Consider the following 17,361-nt stretch of genomic DNA (forward strand, 5'->3'; position numbering starts at 1 on the left):
AAGTTTTTAAGTTTGTGAATAGGTTAACTTTTTATAAATTCCAGCCAGAATAAAATGTGTATTCTAATTTAAAATTTATAAGTATTTATGGTTGGAGAAAAAAGGGGGTTTATTATTTTTAAGTTGCTTTTTCACTTACCGCCAGCATCCTGTTTCCTCTGCTGTATCTGATGTGTTTACCAAGACAAATGCAGAATAAAGAATGGTCACCCCTACACTGCTCTAAAGAAAAGTAATAGGGTTATCATCAACTATTACAGGAAGAGCTCAGATCCAGAACAGAGCTTCTGATGCATGTGAAACTTTTTAGCCTAACTTAGGAGCTATAAAGCCATGGCAATAGCATTCATGTTACATATTTCAAGAATTGTTTGATATTTCTATAACCTATAACTGACTGAACCCTTGAGAAATTTAAGTTGACACCTAATTTAAGTTACATACATCTAACTGAAAAATAAGTATTGTCTCAGGTTTTCATTTTGTTTGGATATTTTAAATAGACTTGACCTTGCAAAGTTTCTCATGAACACTGACTCTCATTCCTCTCTCTCTCTCTCTCACTCGCTCTAGCTCTCGCTCTCTCTCTCTCTCACACACACACACATACACACACACTCTGTAGTCTACAGTTTCCAGTTGGAAAATTAAATGCAGAATTCAGAAGATCCCAAAAGAAATACATTCCTACGGCAAATCCATAGAGACAGAAAACATGTTAGTTGTTGTCAGGGGCTGGGACTGGGAGGAGGGAAGAGTGGGTAGCGACTGCTTAATGTGTACAGGGGTTTCCTTTTGGGGTGATGAAAATGTTCCAGAACAAGCAAATTGTGCTGGTTGCACAACATTGCGAATGTACTAAAAGTCACTGAAATGTGTACTTTAAAATGGATAAAATGGTGAAATGAATGTTATGTGAAGTTTACCTCAAAAAAAAATCTATTCCTATATAGGAAGTTTGCCATTTTTCAGTAATAGTGTTCATTGGTATAAATGTAGGCCAAATGTTGTGTTAGGTGATTTTAGAAAGGATTTGGAAAGAGGAAAAGAGACTTCTTGCCCATCATACTCACTGGAAACTAAAACATGGAACTGAGTTCACTGGTTCGTTTTCTCCATGTGCAGCCAGAAAACACATACAAATTTCACTTAATAACTGTTTCAGTCACGCAACTTTGGCCACAAGTCATTTCTTTAGCTGCCTAACCTAACTCTCTCCTGTTACAACTTAACATACACTCTCTTGTATCTTAAAGTAACAGAAGACACACACAACATCACCACAATAGTCCCTTCACATTCTCAAGACCTTGCTTGGCCTTACCTTCCACAGGCTACATAAACAGGATGGCTTTCTTGGCATTCAGTCATTTTAGTTGGTCTTCTTGGCACCGTTTTCAATAGCACGGTTTGCCTGCAAGCCCCTCACAGAAGACAGCACAGAGGGCCTCCCCCATGTAAGCAAAGGGCTCCTGTGTTATTTACTCTGATAGCCTCAATCTTCTGTCTCAGACACTCCACACTGCACACCTGTTTCTAAGCAGCACCTTGAAGTTGATTCCCACTAAGCTGGCCATGCACTTATGCATGACGTTTGCCTTCTGGGCTCTTGATACAAATTTCAGAGTTCCTTAACATTCCCTTTGGGACACTGTTGACCTGTCCAGGGCAAGAGTCCCTGTTTTCCAGCTCCCTCCTGACCCCAAACTATTAGTGATGTGGTCATTGTGTCTGCTCTTCTATTTTGTTTGTTTTTAGAAATACTACTTCCATACTGCTGACTTGTCTCTCATATCTCATAAATTGCCTAATTAACATGTCAATTATGAGTACAGCATAGCAGAAGATAATTGTGTCTCACAGACAAAGTCCTGATTAGACAGTATTCCTCATCTTGGGTCCCTGAATTTGTGCTCAATTTGTGGAATAAGAAAGATCCTGACACAATAAAGAAGATCCCTTATCATGTGTCCTGGACAAAGCCTTCCTCTGATGCAGTTAGAAAACAGTGATTGGAGTGATTATTTCAACATTTAAGGATAGTTAAAAATCCTGTAAGAAGGCCCCTCCCACGGTTGTCTGTCAGAAATGTTTTACTACATTGTTATCTGCATTGAGCCATGTATGTAACAAAAGGCACCATATATTTGGAGCACAATACAAGTGGCAGATGTTCGAGAAGGTGACTATCAGATCTTATTTCATTTTCACAACACCCTTATGAAGTAATACTGTTATTATCCCTATTGTGCATATAAAAAGACTGAGACTCGGTATTTGCTAACTGCAAATTCTCTTCAAAAGCATGGATCCCTAAAATACAAAGTAAACTAAACTTTTCAAAAATCTGAGATGCGGGGCGCCTGGGTGGCTCAGTCGTTAAGCATCTGCCTTCAGCTCAGGTCATGGTCCCAGGGTCCTGGGATCGAGCCCCGCATCGGGCTCCCTGCTCCGCGGGAAGCCTGCTTCTCCCTCTCCCACTCCCCCTGCTTGTGTTTCCTCTCTTGCTGTCTCTCTCTGTCAAATAAATAAGTAAAATCTAAAAAAAAAAATCTGAGATGCAATATTAGTTTTGAAAGAAAGCTCAATAAATATGTTCTATACTTGATTTTGCAGTTGAATTGATTCCATTATGATACCTCTAGGGAATTTTTAGTTATTCATTAAGGCGACATATAATCCTTGTTTATTTTTAGACTATCTACTGGATCCAAATTTTCATAACCTGAAAAATAGGATCACCAAGTAAGGGACATTGGTTTGATAACTATTTTGGTGCTTATGCACTTAAATTATTGTTTGAGTTGAATTGTTTAGTCCATCTGTTATCTGAAATGTAACAATGGCTATTTGAAATTTTGCTTCCTGAAGAACACCGCATTTATGCATGAGATTGATTTTCAATATATGTGTAGTTGCCAAAAATATATAAAATATGCTGCTTGAACTGATTGGCAAAAATGTTTTCAAGGCTGTCGACCTCAAAGAATGTGTCCTCGCACTTCTAGGTTTCATCTGATTTTGGAAGTCCAGCTCAGGCTGGTTTCAGGTTGTTGCTTTAGGTTTACCCCAGGTTTACCTCACCCTCCATCTGCACTGACTGTGAGTCTTCCCTTGTCCATCCCCACCCTTTCCTTCTGATAGACAGCACTAACCAATTACTGTGCTGTAGCAAGCTCAGCCTCCCATTTCTTGTGGTCACAAGGTGTGTGCTTTTTGTATAATCTACTTTGTGTTCTCGTCAGCATTAAGATGGCTCCATCTTTGAAAAAAAAAATAATAATAATGCATTCCTAGGAAGTCACATTAGAAAACAGTAATGTTTTGACTAATCTAAAACTGCAAATGAACAACACCTAAACTACAATTAACAGGTTATGAGGAGGTAGGGTATCATTAAATGAGTTTAGTTGTTTCTCCTTAGTACCAATTACTTTAGACATGTCTAATTTGTTTTTCTTTATATATGCAATTGATTGCCCTTTAAGGTAAAGTAGACTGATGCAGAATAATGATTGTGTGTCAGCTCTTCATAGGGTGGGCCTTCTAAGCTAATGTTGAATACTGATGATAAAATGGTTTAGGAAAGATTCATATTTGTGTCACAAGAATCTCTTCTGTCTACTAAAAAAGCCTCCTTTTTTAAAGCAGTTGACCAGCTCAAACAACACTTTAATCATAGCAAACTAAGTGTATTCATCTACCTATTGTGAGCTTATCCTGAGCTGATTATTTGGATATTCAGGAAAGAATTCCTCACTAAAATCTCAGGAGTTACATTAAATTGATATGTATCTTTATTTGAATGTGCTATCTGGCCCCAGGGAAAATCTGGCACATTTTCTCTTTCAAACTGTTGACATTTTTTTTAAGTAAAAGTATATGACAATTCTGCTGATTTCTCCTGTTCAGATATTTCAGAGATTGCTCAGGTCATCAATGCCATTTGTTCCAAACTCCTTTGTAAACCATAACAGTATATAAAGCCTCCATGGTACAAATATCCCAGAAGTGCCGTAACTGTGCCTTTTAGTCAAATTAACTAGATACTATCTTCATATAGAAAAAGATCAAAATAACTTCCAGTTGTTTTGATACTTCCAGTTCAAATTACTTTCAGTTCTCTGCCAAACATATCTGTAAAAAGACAGTTAAGCTTACACAACTAAACCTAAAAGTCCATCCAGATATATAAATTGTTGGCTCAACCAACAGAGGAGTGGATAAGCATTTCTGAGGTGTTTATAAGGCTTACTGGTAAAAAAAAATCCTTCTGATATATATCCAGATTAATTCTGGACACAAATATTGTATAAATATTGTTCAAATTATCCTTATATAACTATTGCTCCTTCAAGGGAAAGGAAATTTATCTATTGGAATCCTTTTTTTTTAATAATTAAAAAGGGTAGGGAGATCCTTCTGGTATTTAGTCTAGAATCTTTGAACTTAAATTTTATTTGCTGGCTCTGTTGTTAAGAAGTTAGTCTCTTGGGGCACCTGGGTGGCTCAATTGGTTAAGTGTCTGCTGTCGGCTCAGGTCATGATCCTGGAATCCTGGGGTCAAGCCCTGCATCAGGCTCCTTACTCAGCAAGGAGCCTGCTTTTCTGTCTCCCTCTGCTGCTCCCCCTGCTTGTGCTCTTTCTCTCTCTGTGTCAAACAAATAAATAAAATCTTTAAAAAATATATTTAAAAAAAAGAAGTTAGTCTCTTGCTGTAACAAGAGATAAAGAAGGACAATTTATCATCATAAAGGGGACAATACAACAAGAAGATATAACAATTGCAAATATTTATGCACCTAACATAGGAGGACCCATATACACAAAATAGTTAATAACAAACATAAAGGAAATAATAGATAGAAATACAATAATAATAAGAGACTTTAACACCCTACTTACATCAATGGAAAGACTACAGAGAAAATCAACAAGGAAACAATGGCTTTGAATGACACACTGGACCAGATGGATTTAACAGATATATTCAGAACATTCCAACCTAAAACAGCAGAATACACATTCTTTTCAAGTGCATACGTAACCTTTTCCAGAGTCGATCACATATTAGGTCACAAAACAAGTCTCAACAAATTCAAAAAGATGGCAATCATATCATGCATCTTTTCTGACCATATCATTATGAAACTAGAAATCAACCACAAGAAAAAATCTGGAAAGAGCAAAAGTACATGGAGGTTAAATAACGTGCTACTACACAATGAATAAATCAACCAAGAAATCAAAGAAGAAATCAAAAAAATGCATGGAGACAAATGAAAATGAAAACATAGTGGTACAAAATCGGCGGGATTCAGCAAGAACACTTCTAAGAGGGAAGTTTGTAGCAATACAAGAATACCCCAAGAAGCAAGAAAACTCTCAAATAAACAACCTAAACTTACACCTAAGGGAGCTAGAAAAAAACAAGAACAAACAAAATCCAAAACCAGCAGAAGAAATTATATAATAAAACTGGAGCAGAAATAAATTATACAGAAACTAAAAAAACAATAGAACAGACCAGTGAAATCAGGAGCTGGTTCTTTGCAAAAAAATCAACAAAATTGATAGACCTCTAGCCAGACTCCTGAAACAAAAAAGAGAGAGGACTCAAATAAACAAAATCAGAAATGAAAGAGGAGATCTAACAATCAACACTACAGAAATACAAAGGTTTGTCAGAGAATATTATGAAAAACTATATGCCAACAAATTAGACAACCTAGAAGAAATGGATAAATTCCTAGAAACATATAAACTACCAAAATTAAAGCAGGAGGAAATATAAAATTTGAACACCATTTACCAGCAATGAAACTGAATCATTTACCAAAAACTCCCAGCAAACAAAAGTCCAGGACCAGATGGCTTCATGGGTGAATTCGATCCCAGGATACCAGGATCATGACCTGAGCTGAAGGCAGACGCTTAACCAACTGAGCCACCCAGGTGCCCCAAGAGACTAACTTCTTAACAGAGCCAGCAAATAAAATTTAAGTTCAAAGATTCTAGACTAAATACCAGAAGGATCTCCCTACCCTTTTTAATTATTTAAAAAAAAAGGATTCCAATAGATAAATTTCCTTTCCCTTGAAGGGGCAATAGTTATATAAGGATAATTTGAACAATATTTATACAATATTTATGTCCAGAATTAATCTAGATATATATCAGAAGGATTTTTTTTTACCAGTAAGCCTTATAAACACCTCAGACATTTAAAGAAGAGTTAACACCTATTTTTCTTGAATTTTTTCCAAAAAGTATAAGAGGAAGGAAAATTTCCAAATTCATTACATGAGTACAGCATTACCCTGATACCAAAACAAGACAGAGATAACCACAAAAAAAGAGAACTATAGGCTAATATCTCTGATCATCATAACTGCAAAAATATTCAACAAAATCCTAGCAAACTGAATGCAACAATACATTTTAAGAAATCATTCACCACGATCAAGTGGGTTTTATTCCCAGGATGCAAGGATGGTTCAGTATTCACAAATCAATCAATGGGATACATTACCTCAATAAGAGAAATTATAAAAACCATATGATCATTTCAATAGATGCAGAAAAAGTATCTGACAAAGGACAACATCCATTCATGATAAAAACCCTCAACCAAGTAGGTTTACAGGGAACATACAGCAACATAATAAAGGCTTTATATGAAGAACCCACAGCCAACATCATACTCAATGGTGAAAAACTGAGAGCTTTTCCCCTAAAGTCAGGATCAAGACAAGGATGTCCACTCTCATCATTTTTATTCAACATAGTACCAGAAGTCCTAGCCCCAGCAATCAGAAAACAAAAAGGAATAAAAGGCATCCAAATTGGTAAGGAAGAAGGAAAACTTTCACTTTTTTAAAAAATATTTTATGTATTCATTTGAGACACAGAGATACAGAGAGAGAGAGATTGAGAGAGCATGGAGAGAGGCAGAGGGACAGGGAGAAGAAGGCTCCCCGCTGGGCCAGGAGCCCAAAGTGGGGCTTGATCCCAGGACCCTGGGATCATGACCTGAGCCAAAGGCAGATGCTTAACTATCTAAGCCATCTAGGCGCCCCAGGAAAACTTTCACTTTTTACAGATGACATGATACTATATATAGAAAACCCTAAAGACAACCAAAAAACCATTAGAACTCATACATGAATTCCGTAAAGTCTCAGGATACAAAATCAATATATAGAAATCTGTTGCATTTCTATACACTAATAATGAAGTAGCAGAAAGAGAAATTAAGAAAACAATACCATTCACAACTGCACTAAAAATAATAAAATACCTAGGAATAAGACTAACCAGGGAGGTTAAAGACCTCTAGTCTGAAAACTATAAAGCACTGACAAAAGAAATTGAAGACAACACAAAGAAATGGAAAGACATTCCATGCTCATGGATTAGAAGAACAAATATTGTTAAAATGTCTATACTACCCAAAGCAATCTACACATTTAATGCAATCCCTACCAAAGTACCAATAACATTTCTCACAGAGCTAAAACAAACAATCCTAAAATTTGTATGGAACACAAAAGATCCCAAGTAGCCAAAACAATCTTGAAAAAGAAAAACAAAACTGGAAACATCACAATCTGGACTTCAGGTTATATTACAAAGCTGTAGTAATCAAAACAGTATGGTGCTGGCAGAAGAAGAGACACATAGATCAGTGGAACAGAATAGAAAGCCTATAAATAAACCCACAATTATATGGTCAATTAATCTTCCAGAAAAGAGGCAAGAATATGCAATGGGAAAAACGTCTCTTCGACAAATGGTGCTGGGAAAACCGGACAGCTACATTCACCAAAAGAATGAAACTGGGCCACTATCTTTGACCATACACAAAAATAAACTCAAGATGGATTAAGGACCTATGTGAGACCCAAAACCATAAAAATCCTAGAAGAGAGCACAGGCAGTAATTTCTTTGACATCGGTCGTAGCAACATTTTTCTAGTTATGCCTTCTGAGGCAAGGGAAACAAAAGAAAAAATAAACTACTGGGACTGCATCAAAATAAAAAGCTCCTGCACAGCAAAGGATACAATCAACAAAATTAAAAGACATTCCCTACTGAATGGGAGAAGATATTTGCAAGTGACACATCTAATAAAAAGTTAGTATCCAAAATATATAAAGAAGTTATACAACTCAACACCTGAAAAACAATAATCTAATTTAAAAAATGATCAGAAGACATGAACAAACATTTCTCCAAAGAAGATATTCAGATGGCCAACAGACACATGAAAAGATTCTCAACATCACTTATCATCAGGGAAATGTAAATCAAAACCACAATGAGATATCACCTCATATTTGTCAGGATGTCTAAAAGCAAACACACAAGATATAACAAGTGTTGGTGAGGATGTGGAGAAACAGGAACCCTCTTGCACTGTTGGTGTGAAGGCAAACTGGTGCAACCCTGTGGAAGACAGTATGGGGGTTCCACAAAAAATTAAAAATGGAAATTAAAAATCCCATATTACCCAACAATTGCACTACTCGGTGTTTACCCAAAATATATGAAACCACTAACTTGAAGAGATATATGCACCCCTATGTTTATTGCAGCATTATTTACAATAGCTAAATAATGGAAGTAGCACAAGTGTTCATCAATAAATGAATGGATAAAGAAGAAGTGGTATCTGTATACAATGGAATATTATTCAGCCATAAAAAGGAATGAAATCTTGCCATTTGCAACAACATGGATGGATCTAGAGAGTATAATGCTAAGGGAAATAAGCCAGTCAGAGAAAGGCCAAGTCCGTATGATTTCACTCATTCGTGGAATTTAAGAAACAAAAAAAATGAATAAAGGAAAATAAGAAAGAGAGACAAACCAAACACCAGACTCTTAACTATAGAAAACAAACTGGTGGTTACCAGAGAGAAGGTGGGGGGTGGGGTGGATGAAATAAGCAAAGGGGATTAAGAGTACACTTATCTTAAGAGCACTGAGTAATATATGGAATCGTTGAATCGCTATATTGCACACCTGAAACTAATATAATACTGGATGTTAACTACATTGGAATTAAAATTAAAAAAAAAAAGAAGTTAGTCTCTTGGACTTTTCTGGGTTGCAAGATTACTGCAGGAGTCCCAAGCATCACGTCCTTCGGTAACCAGGTTCAAAGACAGAAATAGCTAGTGGTACAGGTCCAAGAGCTTCTCTTAGTACCCAGTCTCTTATCAGAAAGAAAAATATTCCCTAGAAGACCCCTAGAGGATTTTCCCTTACACTTCATCGGTCATAACTGGGTCACATGCTTGTTCTTAGGCCAAAAACTAGAACCATTTTCCCTGAGATCATAACATTTCCAACAAATATCTAAATAGGGATTCTCTTAGCAAAGAAGAAAAAAGAGTAGGATGCGAATGGCTTTGCTAACCCCAAACTTACTGTGTTACTAGAATCACCTGGACAGCCTGCTAGAAGTCAGTGTTCTGTTGATACTCCTTGGCTGTAACTAGACACAACATTGGTACTTTTAGGTATCACTGCTAAGGTTGATTGCAGAACTAAGTAAATGTTTAATTAATATGGTGTGTATAATTCAAGGAAAAGAACTAATAATCTTTCTAAATTTTTGTCAGTATCTGTGATTTTGTCAGCATTTCTGAAGAACTGTATTTGAATGGCATTTTGCCTTCATAAAGAGAGTAAAATCTATTCAAACAAATATAAGTAGATTGTGACCTGGACCGTTTTTGAAAACGTGTTTTTTATTGTGAATATAAGAATATTTAGAGTTCATGTTTGCCCTACTACTCGGTCCACAAGAACAAAATCATGGATCAAAAAGTGAAAAATTCAAACTGCTTTTGAGTATCATAAAAGTTGTAGATACTATATCTAGTTTATGTATCATAGAAGCTTTCAAAAAAGTGGAAACCTAACCTTTTGAAATTTAATTTAAACTATTTGTTTATGAAAACACTAGCTTGGTCTCAAAAACTGTTTTCAGTTTAAATGAGGAAGTACAGGGTTTCAGGAAGTAGTAGTCCATGTAGTAGCTATGACTTAATGGGGTATTACTGCTTTGCAAGATTCTCCAGACTGTTAGGATTAGTAAGAATAACGCTGCATAGTTTTCAGATATACTTTTTTAGGTGTATAGGCATCAAACATCAACAATACTAAAAACTGTCCACACCATACTAAGATATCTCGGAGTAAGCTGTCTCCTCAAAAAAAAAAAAAAAGCATCTGTTTCCAGTAATTTTCAAATGATTATTAAAGATTATAATTTGGATAAAAGGATAAAAATATAATTTGTCCATTTCTCATTATAACTGAGCCTCCAAATGTATCTTATATTTTATAAGAGACAGACATATCAGAGTAAACCTGGCTATCAAACCAAAACACTCGTCTCATCTCTACCTTTAAAAAAAACATAGCCAAGGGGCACCCTTGTCCCAGGGTGGCTTAGTCAGTTAAGTGTCTGCTTTCAGCTCAGTTCATGATCCCAGGGTCCTGGGATCGAGCCCCGCATCTGGCTCCCTGCTCCACGGAGAGCCTGCTTCTCCCTCTCCCTCTGCCTGCCTCTTTGCCTACTTGTGCTCACTATCTCTCTGTCAAATAAATAGATAAAATCTTTAAAAAAAAAATAAAAATAAAAAATAGCCAATATATTAAATTAAATTTAATACATAAAATTAAAAGTCATTTACTTTTAAATGTTGTATCCTCTAAAAGGTAACTGCTAAAAATATCTTCAGTTATTCATGGATAGGTTTTCCATACTTTTTATAGTCTATGCCAGGCAAAAACGAGGTGGTAATGTGATAAGTCATCACCAATAATTTGTTTTATCACTCTAGTAAATAATAAGCATTTATTTAGATATGAAGTGAAATTTATAAGGTCTAAGATTTTCTTGGTAAGATTGGAACAATTCCACAGAATGCAGGATGGGCGGCACCCTTACGGTTTCCTACTAAGATTATATAAAATCTGAAGATTTCCAAATTTTATTTTTTTCTTTTTTGTCTGCTTACTCTTTTTTTTTTTAGAAGTTATTTTCCACATTATAATTTATTTGGGTGTTAGATATTGTCAGGATGTAAGAGAATATCATTTCTGAATTGGTGCTTATGAAATGAAGCCTATCTCGGTCAATTTGTCAACTGAGCAACAAGAATCCTGACTGGCGGTGGGTTGTTGGCTAGTGGGTTCATTTGTTTATTTTTGTTTGGTAATTTTTTCTTTATATTTTTTTAAGTGAGACACAAGCCCAAGGGACAGGTCCCATTGCTCATGGGCATTTAAAAATGGGATTTGAGGACTATAATTATGAATGGGCTGAATTACATCCCCCCACAACTCACATGTTGACTCCTAACCCCCGGTTCCACAGAATGTGACCTTTATGCAATAGGATTCTTGCAGATGCAATTAATTAAGATGAGTTCATACTAGAGAGAGGTAGGCCCTTATTCCAATATGACTGGGGAGGGTAAATTTGGGAACAAACACACACTCAAGAAGAACGCCACGTGAACATAAAAGTAGGGGTCTGTAAGTTAAGGAACCCCAAAGATTGCTAACAAACCACCAGAAGCTAGGACAGAGACGGAACAGACTCCTTTGCAGCCTCCAGAAGGAATCAAGCTGGCCACACTGCAATTTCAGACGTCCAGCCTCCAGAACTGTGGGACAATAAATTTCTGCTGTTCTAAGCCATCCAGTTTGTGGTACTTTGTTACAGCAGCCCTAGCAAACTAATAATCAATCATAATTAAGTTTCTTTCATCAGAAAGAAACAACATTTGACTTTTCCCAGGCATTGATTTTTTTCAGGATCAACCACAGGATGAAAATGGTTGTGACTGCGGAAACAAACCACTCATCTTATTTCTACCACTCCCCTTACAGGCAACACTTTATAATAAAAATTCTTTGGAAACTGGTTAAATTTTGGTTATCAGTTATGTATACTTAATACGAATGTCACCTATGGCAGAAACAGAGCACTATGTGACATTGATGGAGAATGTGTACACAAGTAAGGGAAAAGTTATAACATCCAATAATTAAGATACATTTCAGCATTACAACTGGAGAGCTAAACCTTTTCATATGCAAAAATAACATGAAAGATTATATCTAAGAAAAAAAGACATCAATTTCAGTAATTAAAAAAAATAGAAGTGGTTGAAGAGTAATTATTTTATGAATTTTTCTTCCCATCTTCATAAAGCCAATAAGGGCAAATTTCACACTTCCATTTCTGTCGTCCGGTTTAAAGATTTGGATATAATATAGCACACTGTGTGCTCATTTGGCAGGTGGCTAGAGGGCCCAAAGTAGTAATAGTCTAAAATCTAGACCCAAAGCCATGATATATCTGTGGCTATCATAAGGTATGTTAAGGCTCTCTAGCAAGATTAAACCCTCCTATGAAAGAGGTGGTCCCTTCTGAGGAGAGAGGAACCGAGGAAGGAAGGGAGATGAGACAAAGACAGAGACAGAAAGAAAGTCATCGGCACCATCCAAGAAAAACAGAACTACCTGACAGGTAGCCCTAGAAAGCTCATCATAGTAAATATATCATTTGGCTTTGCCACACTTACTTGAAAAATCCTTTAAAGCCATCTAGCTTACTTTCTTCTATTTAATTTTCACCAAGTAATCTAGTATTTATTCATTTAATTTTACAGATCACATGGTGCTGGACAGAGAGAGTATTAAGAAGTATTCTTTTCCCTGGAAAGGAATATGCCTCTCTGCAAATTAAAATAGCAGTATAAACCAGATCCCTTGAGTTTAGCAAGTATGATCTAGTTATAACAATAAAAAAAATAGCTAATGCCTACAGAGCATTTGCTATGTGCCTGATGTTCCTTTAAACACTTTATATATACCAATTCATTTAATTTTCACAGTAAACCCCGTGAACTAAGTAAATATAATTATTATGCCCATTTTATAGACAAAGAAATTAAGGTTTAGACCTCTGGGGAAGCATTTTACTGAGTTTCTGAACCTGAGAGGTAAGAAACTAAAACCTTAACTAGTAGTCATTCCCTAATGGGCTCTACCTTCTCACATTTGGCTTAAAATAGACAGCTTCATCAATCGTGTTACCATACAAGGTAGTACCTGCACCATCTCAGCAACTCTGTACACAGCTCGGCTCCCTCTTGAGAATGAAGTAAAGAACTGCAAACAAAATCTATTATCTTCTCAGATCAACCATGGCTGAGGGATTCTCCACAGTAGGCATCTACCTAGCATCCACAGAGTAGAGATAGTGTGAAATAGCTTGAGCATTTAGGGTGTACAGATTATGGGCAATTTTGTCTTGACACTATTACATTGCTGGTTTAGGAGCAGTATTGTAAACCCATAGGCCAGTTTTGTAAGGGTGCATTTCTTTTGCAAGTACTAGATATTCAGACTGCAAGTAATGAAACCTGACCCCACCATGTTGTAAGAGCCTTCATGCATTCCTCAGAAACACTATAATTCCTAAAAATGTATGAGTAAAACTTCAGTTTGAGAAAACTGCTTTTTTTTTTAAATAATTCTCCAGATCTTTAGATGAACTGAAATCAACACCAGTAAAGTATAGGCACGGAACAATTCCCTATGGTTTACCTCTTACCTTTGACCAACAAAACTTACTTAAATCTTGTTATTCTGTTCAGAATAAGATTTTTTAGGAGGTAAGACTACGGAATTGGGCAAGTATTCTGTTATATTATCAATGTTAAAGGAATAGACATAATCAAATTAGAGAGCAATGAAAGAAGAGGTAAACTGAGGAAAAACATGAAGTATGGTTTACCATCTCTGTATGAAGTGCAATTCTCTCCTGCCCTCATCAACCTTGAGATGACCAGAGAAGTCAGGAGAAGAGAGGAGGAGAGGAAGTGGTGCTTACACAGAGGGGTCAGGGAGAAGAGCACTGCCTTCCACAGGTTCTCAGCAGAGCTGGGAGGGGGAGCATCTTGGCTGCCTGTCCTCACTCATTTATGCAGCTCCTACCAGGTAACAGGCACTCTCCAAGAAATGGAAATACATAAGTGAACAGAACAGACAAGATCCCTACCCGGTGAGGCTTACATACACTTGGACAGACTCAGGGTTGGGGATATTAATCCTTTATACCACAGGAGAAGAGAAGTTATGGAGGGGAGGATAGAGAACTGACATTTCCTGGCCACACACTTTGTACGAGGCTCTGCACTTTTCCTCAGACCTTCTTGCACCCCACTGACTTGTGGACCTAACATACAAGATTTGGAGAGCTACTGGAATATCCTGATCTCCTCCCTGCTTTGGATCCTAAATAGACAAGACTACATTATGAACTACAATCAGTAGTCTATAAAAATAGAAATCATTGAAATACTTAGAATCTTCAAATTGGGACAGTCTGGGCACATAAAAGACATTCAATAAATATTTTTAGAATGAATGCATGATTAACAATAATTTTTAAAACTGCCAAACTCAGCTTCATTATTTAATCATTTATTGTATGACATGAAGCTATTTGACACTATAAAAGTGTCTTACCCTCTTAAAGGGAACAATATCTGAATATTACCTAAATAAAGAAAATGCTTAGAGAATTTAAGATAAGATGAAGAGCTATTGTAGGCAAGGACTCCAGGTTCTTATATCCATGAGAATTCTTTATAAACAAGCAAACAACCAAAGTCACAAGAGGTCATTCACCTGAGCAGCACCATATTATCACAACATAAATTCCAGGAGTGGCTGGCTGACCCTTATCTTCAAAATGAATGATGTTGAGAACCCAAAAAATAAACAATGGAGATTGTTCTCCTTTCTGAACTCATAGGAAATACACTTTGAGGAGCAGAAGTAAAGAGGAAGAATTTAGTTTGCTTAGTGAAAACAAGAGAAATTGCCCAGTGGATTTGCATTCTAAATGGATTAAGTGTGCCATTTGTTGATTGGCTAATTTCATTGAAAGAAATTCAATATGGAGGGAAAGAAATGTAGTTGTGTAATTCTCTGTCAAATATGGAGAATACTCAAATATAATATAAATTTTTGGCTAGTTAAGGAATATGAATAAATGTTAACTGTTCCTATTATTGGTAGCAGTGCAATATCTTCATGATATTATCTTCCTGCTTAACTTCTTCCTCAGTAGTCCACTTATAGCCTAACAAAAACTGAAGGGAAAAGACTTTATTACCTCTATTCAAAGTAAAAATTTTAATTAACCTTCCTAACAAACATGGAAGCAAAAAGCCAACAGCAAGTCATCTGGGTGAGAATAGAGGAAATCATCTCTGCTTAAGCTGATGCTTCTTTAAAGTGAAGATGCTGGTCAATCCCCAACATGAGGTAGAGAGCAAGGAGCAGATAAGAAAATCCTACGACATGGAAAATGGATAGCTTCTGTGTTTTAGAGTCTGAGCTTCATGGTAAAGCTTCATTTTTTTTTTAATCAGAACTATTGTAAATTTCTAGCACAACATACCCACATTAAAATATATGTGCAGGGGCACCTGGGTGGCTCAGTTGGTTAAGCGACTGCCTTCAGCTCAGGTCATGATCTTGGAGTCCCAGGATCAAGTCCCACATCAGGCTCCCTGCTCAGCAGGGAGTCTGCTTCTCCCTCTGACCCTCCCCCCTCTCATGCTCTCTCTCTCTCATTCTCTCTCTCAAATAAATAAATAAATAAAAGCTTTAAAAATATATATATGTGCAAAATTCATTCCAGAGACACGTGTAACCATACAATCATCTCTTAATTATGTCTGCTAAAAGGGAACAGTGGTAAAAATACCCCCCAATATCTGTGGGGTTTTTTTGGACATGACTTCACTCCAAATTTAATTTTTTTATTGAGGTATAATTTATAAGTATCATATTATTTTCAGGTGTACAACATAATGATTTGATATTTGTATATATTGTGAAATGATTGCCACAATAAGTCTAGTTAACAGTTGTCACCATACATGGTTGCAGAATTTATCTTTTTTGTGATGAGAACTTTAAAAAAAAAAGATTGTATTTATTTATTTGAGAGAGAATGAGTGAGAGAGAGAGTGCACATAAGCGGTGGAAGGGGAGGGAGAGGGAGAAGCAGACTCCCTGCTGAGCAGGGAGCCCAATGTGGGGCTTGAGTCCAGGATCTCAGGATCAGGACCTGAGCCAAAGGCAGACACCTAACCAACTGAGCCACCCGGTGCCCCTCTTGTGATGAGAAATTTTTACATCTATTTTCTTAGCAACTTTCAAATATGCAATACAGTATTATTAACTACAGTCACCATGATGTACAGTACATCCCCATGACTGACTTATTTTACAACTGGAAGTTTGTACATTTTGACTTCCTTCACCCATTTTGCCCACTGCCCACTCCTCACCTCTGGCAACCACCAGTCTGTTCCAAGTATCTTTAAAAAACCATTTAAATGGGCTATGAATATACTATAGTATCAACATATAATATGAAAAGTTGATAAACAATAGGAATTACTACCTTGGGATTGTTGTTGATAGCCATTTCATTCTTTCGAGAAGTTTATGCCCAGTGTTAATGGAAACTGAAGAGTCATCATGCATCTCCAGGCATAAATTAGGGCCTGAGGGAATATGAAAGTTGAGAAGTATCCATTTATAAGTTTTTCTTATCTGACATTTAAGAATCTGTGTCTGGAAGACAAGGAAGTTAACAGATGACCCCTGGAGTATCTATCCCACAGAAAAGGAGAAAAGAGTTTTCTAAGAACCTTTGATCTTCAAAGTCAGAAATAAACATAAAATAAATTTATGAGAGGAAGACAACCTGGGATGCATACCAGGTGGCAAGAACCAACTGGCTTAGAACCAACTGGCCCAAGAGCAGAACTGAAACACCCATTGAAACACCATTTGCTATTTCAATGAAAAGAAGAAAATAATTTTAAAAGAACAGGGATAGTATATTTGATTGGTTAATAATTTAATATTTGAAAACTTCCCAAAAGGATATTTCTACACATTCACATCAGAAAAGTCAGGTCCCACCCCACATATCCATGTACATTTGTATTTTTAGTGTATGATACACAAAGAGTCTAAGCAACTCTACTTCTAAAACATATTACTCATATTTATTTTATGACAGATTCCCAGGCTGGAGACAGGGTAAAGCCCACGAGGCTACTGCCCCTTCCAGAATAACCATGTGGGCAGCTGCAGCATGACTAGGTGAACACAAAATGGCTATGAGCTTCTTGTAGGCAGAACTAGGTATTATTCATCTTTAGACCTGGAACATATTACAGTGCTTGGTACATAGTCACTACTGGATAAATGTTAATTAACAAGTGTGCACCTTATAG

The sequence above is a fragment of the Mirounga angustirostris genome, unplaced genomic scaffold, assembly GCF_029215605.1.
Source record: "Mirounga angustirostris isolate CCGP_5_RB_7025 unplaced genomic scaffold, mMirAng1.0.hap1 SCAF_3, whole genome shotgun sequence".
NCBI lineage: Eukaryota > Metazoa > Chordata > Mammalia > Carnivora > Phocidae > Mirounga > Mirounga angustirostris.